At 63.0% G+C, this 7,333-nt stretch overlaps 5 non-coding genes across 5 annotated transcripts; all 5 read right to left on the bottom strand.

The window, feature by feature from the left end:
- Positions 1 to 431: 431 nt before the first annotated feature.
- On the bottom strand, positions 432 to 504 carry TRNAK-UUU (transfer RNA lysine (anticodon UUU)). The gene has a single exon. It is a non-coding gene; the product is annotated as a tRNA-Lys (tRNA).
- A 1,128-nt stretch (positions 505 to 1,632) lies between these two features.
- TRNAK-UUU (transfer RNA lysine (anticodon UUU)) lies at positions 1,633 to 1,705 on the bottom strand. Its single transcript has one exon. It is a non-coding gene; the product is annotated as a tRNA-Lys (tRNA).
- Positions 1,706 to 2,833: 1,128 nt separating this feature from the next.
- Positions 2,834 to 2,906, bottom strand: TRNAK-UUU (transfer RNA lysine (anticodon UUU)). The gene has a single exon. It is a non-coding gene; the product is annotated as a tRNA-Lys (tRNA).
- A 1,128-nt stretch (positions 2,907 to 4,034) lies between these two features.
- On the bottom strand, positions 4,035 to 4,107 carry TRNAK-UUU (transfer RNA lysine (anticodon UUU)). Its single transcript has one exon. It is a non-coding gene; the product is annotated as a tRNA-Lys (tRNA).
- A 1,128-nt stretch (positions 4,108 to 5,235) lies between these two features.
- Positions 5,236 to 5,308, bottom strand: TRNAK-UUU (transfer RNA lysine (anticodon UUU)). The gene has a single exon. It is a non-coding gene; the product is annotated as a tRNA-Lys (tRNA).
- Positions 5,309 to 7,333: the final 2,025 nt, after the last annotated feature.

Genomic DNA, 7,333 nt, shown 5'->3' on the forward strand with positions numbered 1-7,333 from the left:
GGCACCTGGGGAACAAAGCTGTGGCAGCGGACGCGTGTCCTCGACGGAGCCAAAACAGGCGAGATCCGTAGGACGGAGGGAGCGCCCTTCTGGCTCCCACGAGAGGAAGCCAAGGGGGCGGGGCGGCCGCCCGTTGGTCCCGAGGGCTCGGAGCCAGAGGTGCCCTTTCGGCCTCCCTCTGCTTTGTCTGCACCCCGGCGTCGGCTCGATAGACGGAGCCGCGCGACGGGGCCCTGGTGGAGGCCCGGAGGCCTTTTTTTCCTGCAGAAGGGGAGGCCAGCGGGGAAGTTGCCTGTGGAGCGGCAGGCAGGAAACGGCCCCGGGGGAGGAAAGGCCAGGTAGTGAAGAGGGAAAAGGAAGACTCCCTGGAGGAAGAGAGACACGGGAGAGCCCCGCAGAAGAGCCCCAGGGAGGGGCGTAGGGCCCTTTCTCGCCTGACCAGGGACTTGAACCCTGGGCCCTCAGATTAAAAGTATGATGCTCTACCGACTGAGCTAGCCAGGCTCACGGAGAAGGGGCCCCCGTTGGGGTCTCTAGAGACACTGGGCAGGAAAAGGCGACCGGTAGGCAGGACTCCACAGCCCTCCGGCTCCCAGAAGCCCGCGGGCTCAGGCCAGGCCTTCCCCGAGTAACCCACCGTCCCCTTGTCATGCCACGCTGGGGAGCTTTGGCAGCCCGGCTCAGCTGTCCCGGCGGAAGGGCGCCGGAAGACCGAGAGGCTGCCGCGCCTTCTCGGCCTTGCCTCCCTGTTACCGCCTGCCTCTGAGGCACCCGCGGGCCTAGCCCTGACAGAGACCGCAGAGCGAGCCACCCCCGGCTGCCGCGCTTCTCGCAGACGCTCCCCGCCTCCTCCAGCCCATGGCCGTCGTCCCCGCTTCCCAGAAGCGAGGCCGGGGGAGCTCCTTTGCCCGTGCCACGCTCCCGGCTCCTGCGCTGGCGCTCGGAGCCGAGCTGGGGCGGGCGCTCCCTTTGGCTGCTCCCCCGGGAGAGAGGGCCAAAGGGGCGATTTGGACGGCACGCTTTCTGCGCTTCCGGCCCGTGTCGCTTCTGGAGGGAAATGCCCCCCCTATTCCCTTGACCCGCGTACGTTGAAAACGGAAAAGGAAGCCACCAGGACACAGCGCTAAGTCCAAGTCGAGGCCGAGGGGCCTAAAGCGGCCGTGGGAGCGCAGGGACGCTTCACGTGGGTCAGGTCCCAAGCGGCACCTGGGGAACAAAGCTGTGGCAGCGGACGCGTGTCCTCGACGGAGCCAAAGCAGGCGAGATCCGTAGGACGGAGGGAGCGCCCTTCTGGCTCCCACGAGAGGAAGCCAAGGGGGCGGGGCGGCCGCCCGTTGGTCCCGAGGGCTCGGAGCCAGAGGTGCCCTTTTGGCCTCCCTCTGCTTTGTCTGCACCCCGGCGTCGGCTCGATAGACGGAGCCGCGCGACGGGGCCCTGGTGGAGGCCCGGAGGCCTTTTTTTCCTGCAGAAGGGGAGGCCAGCGGGGAAGTTGCCTGTGGAGCGGCAGGCAGGAAACGGCCCCGGGGGAGGAAAGGCCAGGTAGTGAAGAGGGAAAAGGAAGACTCCCTGGAGGAAGAAAGACACGGGAGAGCCCGGCAGAAGAGCCCCGGGGAGGGGCGTAGGGCCCTTTCTTGCCTGACCAGGGACTTGAACCCTGGGCCCTCAGATTAAAAGTCTGATGCTCTACCGACTGAGCTAGCCAGGCTCATGGAGAAGGGGCCCCCGTTGGGGTCTCTAGAGACACTGGGCAGGAAAAGGTGACCGGTAGGCAGGACTCCACAGCCCTCCGGCTCCCAGAAGCCCCCGGGCTCAGGCCAGGCCTTCCCCGAGTAACCCACCGTCCCCTTGTCATGCCACGCTGGGGAGCTTTGGCAGCCCGGCTCAGCTGTCCCGGCGGAAGGGCGCCGGAAGACCGAGAGGCTGCCGCGCCTTCTCGGCCTTGCCTCCCTGTTACCGCCTGCCTCTGAGGCACCCGCGGGCCTAGCCCTGACAGAGACCGCAGAGCGAGCCACCCCCGGCTGCCGCGCTTCTCGCAGACGCTCCCCGCCTCCTCCAGCCCATGGCCGTCGTCCCCGCTTCCCAGAAGCGAGGCCGGGGGAGCTCCTTTGCCCGTGCCACGCTCCCGGCTCCTGCGCTGGCGCTCGGAGCCGAGCTGGGGCGGGCGCTCCCTTTGGCTGCTCCCCCGGGAGAGAGGGCCAAAGGGGCGATTTGGACGGCACGCTTTCTGCGCTTCCGGCCCGTGTCGCTTCTGGAGGGAAATGCCCCCCCTATTCCCTTGACCCGCGTACGTTGAAAACGGAAAAGGAAGCCACCAGGACACAGCGCTAAGTCCAAGTCGAGGCCGAGGGGCCTAAAGCGGCCGTGGGAGCGCAGGGACGCTTCACGTGGGTCAGGTCCCAAGCGGCACCTGGGGAACAAAGCTGTGGCAGCGGACGCGTGTCCTCGACGGAGCCAAAACAGGCGAGATCCGTAGGACGGAGGGAGCGCCCTTCTGGCTCCCACGAGAGGAAGCCAAGGGGGCGGGGCGGCCGCCCGTTGGTCCCGAGGGCTCGGAGCCAGAGGTGCCCTTTCGGCCTCCCTCTGCTTTGTCTGCACCCCGGCGTCGGCTCGATAGACGGAGCCGCGCGACGGGGCCCTGGTGGAGGCCCGGAGGCCTTTTTTTCCTGCAGAAGGGGAGGCCAGCGGGGAAGTTGCCTGTGGAGCGGCAGGCAGGAAACGGCCCCGGGGGAGGAAAGGCCAGGTAGTGAAGAGGGAAAAGGAAGACTCCCTGGAGGAAGAGAGACACGGGAGAGCCCCGCAGAAGAGCCCCAGGGAGAGGTGTAGGGCCCTTTCTCGCCTGACCAGGGACTTGAACCCTGGGCCCTCAGATTAAAAGTATGATGCTCTACCAACTGAGCTAGCCAGGCTCATGGAGAAGGGGCCCCCGTTGGGGTCTCTAGAGACACTGGGCAGGAAAAGGCGACCGGTAGGCAGGACTCCACAGCCCTCCGGCTCCCAGAAGCCCGCGGGCTCAGGCCAGGCCTTCCCCGAGTAACCCACCGTCCCCTTGTCATGCCACGCTGGGGAGCTTTGGCAGCCCGGCTCAGCTGTCCCGGCGGAAGGGCGCCGGAAGACCGAGAGGCTGCCGCGCCTTCTCGGCCTTGCCTCCCTGTTACCGCCTGCCTCTGAGGCACCCGCGGGCCTAGCCCTGACAGAGACCGCAGAGCGAGCCACCCCCGGCTGCCGCGCTTCTCGCAGACGCTCCCCGCCTCCTCCAGCCCATGGCCGTCGTCCCCGCTTCCCAGAAGCGAGGCCGGGGGAGCTCCTTTGCCCGTGCCACGCTCCCGGCTCCTGCGCTGGCGCTCGGAGCCGAGCTGGGGCGGGCGCTCCCTTTGGCTGCTCCCCCGGGAGAGAGGGCCAAAGGGGCGATTTGGACGGCACGCTTTCTGCGCTTCCGGCCCGTGTCGCTTCTGGAGGGAAATGCCCCCCCTATTCCCTTGACCCGCGTACGTTGAAAACGGAAAAGGAAGCCACCAGGACACAGCGCTAAGTCCAAGTCGAGGCCGAGGGGCCTAAAGCGGCCGTGGGAGCGCAGGGACGCTTCACGTGGGTCAGGTCCCAAGCGGCACCTGGGGAACAAAGCTGTGGCAGCGGACGCGTGTCCTCGACGGAGCCAAAGCAGGCGAGATCCGTAGGACGGAGGGAGCGCCCTTCTGGCTCCCACGAGAGGAAGCCAAGGGGGCGGGGCGGCCGCCCGTTGGTCCCGAGGGCTCGGAGCCAGAGGTGCCCTTTTGGCCTCCCTCTGCTTTGTCTGCACCCCGGCGTCGGCTCGATAGACGGAGCCGCGCGACGGGGCCCTGGTGGAGGCCCGGAGGCCTTTTTTTCCTGCAGAAGGGGAGGCCAGCGGGGAAGTTGCCTGTGGAGCGGCAGGCAGGAAACGGCCCCGGGGGAGGAAAGGCCAGGTAGTGAAGAGGGAAAAGGAAGACTCCCTGGAGGAAGAAAGACACGGGAGAGCCCGGCAGAAGAGCCCCGGGGAGGGGCGTAGGGCCCTTTCTTGCCTGACCAGGGACTTGAACCCTGGGCCCTCAGATTAAAAGTCTGATGCTCTACCGACTGAGCTAGCCAGGCTCATGGAGAAGGGGCCCCCGTTGGGGTCTCTAGAGACACTGGGCAGGAAAAGGTGACCGGTAGGCAGGACTCCACAGCCCTCCGGCTCCCAGAAGCCCCCGGGCTCAGGCCAGGCCTTCCCCGAGTAACCCACCGTCCCCTTGTCATGCCACGCTGGGGAGCTTTGGCAGCCCGGCTCAGCTGTCCCGGCGGAAGGGCGCCGGAAGACCGAGAGGCTGCCGCGCCTTCTCGGCCTTGCCTCCCTGTTACCGCCTGCCTCTGAGGCACCCGCGGGCCTAGCCCTGACAGAGACCGCAGAGCGAGCCACCCCCGGCTGCCGCGCTTCTCGCAGACGCTCCCCGCCTCCTCCAGCCCATGGCCGTCGTCCCCGCTTCCCAGAAGCGAGGCCGGGGGAGCTCCTTTGCCCGTGCCACGCTCCCGGCTCCTGCGCTGGCGCTCGGAGCCGAGCTGGGGCGGGCGCTCCCTTTGGCTGCTCCCCCGGGAGAGAGGGCCAAAGGGGCGATTTGGACGGCACGCTTTCTGCGCTTCCGGCCCGTGTCGCTTCTGGAGGGAAATGCCCCCCCTATTCCCTTGACCCGCGTACGTTGAAAACGGAAAAGGAAGCCACCAGGACACAGCGCTAAGTCCAAGTCGAGGCCGAGGGGCCTAAAGCGGCCGTGGGAGCGCAGGGACGCTTCACGTGGGTCAGGTCCCAAGCGGCACCTGGGGAACAAAGCTGTGGCAGCGGACGCGTGTCCTCGACGGAGCCAAAGCAGGCGAGATCCGTAGGACGGAGGGAGCGCCCTTCTGGCTCCCACGAGAGGAAGCCAAGGGGGCGGGGCGGCCGCCCGTTGGTCCCGAGGGCTCGGAGCCAGAGGTGCCCTTTTGGCCTCCCTCTGCTTTGTCTGCACCCCGGCGTCGGCTCGATAGACGGAGCCGCGCGACAGGGCCCTGGTGGAGGCCCGGAGGCCTTTTTTTCCTGCAGAAGGGGAGGCCAGCGGGGAAGTTGCCTGTGGAGCGGCAGGCAGGAAACGGCCCCGGGGGAGGAAAGGCCAGGTACTGAAGAGGGAAAAGGAAGACTCCCTGGAGGAAGAGAGACATGGGAGAGCCCCACAGAAGAGCCCCGGGGAGGGGCGTAGGGCCCTTTCTTGCCTGACCAGGGACTTGAACCCTGGGCCCTCAGATTAAAAGTCTGATGCTCTACCGACTGAGCTAGCCAGGCTCACGGAGACGGGGCCCCCGTTGGGGTCTCTAGAGACACTGGGCAGGAAAAGGCGACCGGTAGGCAGGACTCCACAGCCCTCCGGCTCCCAGAAGCCCGCGGGCTCAGGCCAGGCCTTCCCCGAGTAACCCACCGTCCCCTTGTCATGCCACGCTGGGCAGCTTTGGCAGCCCGGCTCAGCTGTCCCGGCGGAAGGGCGCCGGAAGACCGAGAGGCTGCCGCGCCTTCTCGGCCTTGCCTCCCTGTTACCGCCTGCCTCTGAGGCACCCGCGGGCCTAGCCCTGACAGAGACCGCAGAGCGAGCCACCCCCGGCTGCCGCGCTTCTCGCAGACGCTCCCCGCCTCCTCCAGCCCATGGCCGTCGTCCCCGCTTCCCAGAAGCGAGGCCGGGGGAGCTCCTTTGCCCGTGCCACGCTCCCGGCTCCTGCGCTGGCGCTCGGAGCCGAGCTGGGGCGGGCGCTCCCTTTGGCTGCTCCCCCGGGAGAGAGGGCCAAAGGGGCGATTTGGACGGCACGCTTTCTGCGCTTCCGGCCCGTGTCACTTCTGGAGGGAAATGCCCCCCCTATTCCCTTGACCCGCGTACGTTGAAAACGGAAAAGGAAGCCACCAGGACACAGCGCTAAGTCCAAGTCGAGGCCGAGGGGCCTAAAGCGGCCGTGGGAGCGCAGGGACGCTTCACGTGGGTCAGATTCCAAGCGGCAAAAGCGCTATGCGAGCAAAGCCGGCGGGGTCTGGCCAGGCCACTTCAGGTGGGGCCCTGCGGGTTGGCCCTGCCGCCTTCCCCGAGAAACCCACTGTCTTTGGGTAATCTGGTATAGGGGAAAAAGTTGTTGCCGTAGGCACCATGCCTTTTCTGTACTCCTGAGGCTACCCTGTAGCCCTTGTCATGCTGGGTTGGTTGCACCTGTCCATCCTGTTGTCAGGAGTGCTATGCTTGAACTCGTTCTGGGTACTGTGAAAAATTATGAAAAACGGATGCTGAATGCCAGCAACTGCTGGAGAGTGTCCAAATTTCTATCTCAACTAAAAGAGTCACTTTTTAAAAGAGGGACCCAAATTCCATGAAAGACTACAGTTGGTGGAAAATCTTCCATCTAATCTTTTTTTTTTCTTTTACAAATATCTCAGTTTTTGAGAAAACAGAGACGTTTGTGGGCTACACAAGCTTTCTTCTAAAAATAGTGGCTTCCTCCCCTTCCTCTTGTAAATTAAAACCTGTAAATAGAACATTTTTCATATTTTCGTTGGAAATGTGCTGGTTCTGAGCCATTTTTCTGAGAAGATTTTCAAGGTTTGTTCAGGTTTCCAGCAGTTTCCTGCTCAAAATGTTGTGGAGTGTCAAAGATTGTTGACCAGAATAACCTTCTGATTCCAATTTGGGGACCACACGTTCTAACACTCTCACTCAAAATTGTGACCCTTAAGAAACAACAACAACAACAACAACAAAACAACAACAAAGCCCTCCTTCGTTTCCATCTAAAATTTGCCTGAGCTTGGGTACAAGAAACTTTTTGCAACCTATTCTGGATAAACATCATAAACTTTCTATGTGAGGTCTCAGAGATGTAGCTGTGTTAGGCTGTAACTTTAAGAGTGAGTAGTCCTATAGTAGCACCTTAGTCTTGGTCCACCCTAGGGCTTTATTTCAAAACAACCCCCCTTTGAAGGGGGTGTCCACACTACCACACCTGTGATTTCAAAACAACAGGCAGCTTATTTCAAAATCTGTACTCCTGCTTTTCTCTGGGAATAATGCTAATTTCAAAATAGTTATTTTGAAATAGCATTGGTGTGGACGCTCCGGTGCAGTGATTTCAGAATAACTACTGCTCAGAGTAATTCAAACTAATTACCCCTCAGTGCTTTCTGGGGCTCTAAGTGAAGGTGGAGCATACACATTGAGGCATCCCTGAAGTGGGGATAGCCATTTCAATTTTGTAAATTCAGGAAATATTAAGTCAAATTTAGTTATTTCAAAGTAGATTCCTAGTGTAGATATAGCTTTAGAGACCAACATCTACC

The sequence above is a fragment of the Pelodiscus sinensis genome, chromosome 24, assembly GCF_049634645.1.
Source record: "Pelodiscus sinensis isolate JC-2024 chromosome 24, ASM4963464v1, whole genome shotgun sequence".
Taxonomy (NCBI): Eukaryota; Metazoa; Chordata; order Testudines; family Trionychidae; genus Pelodiscus; species Pelodiscus sinensis.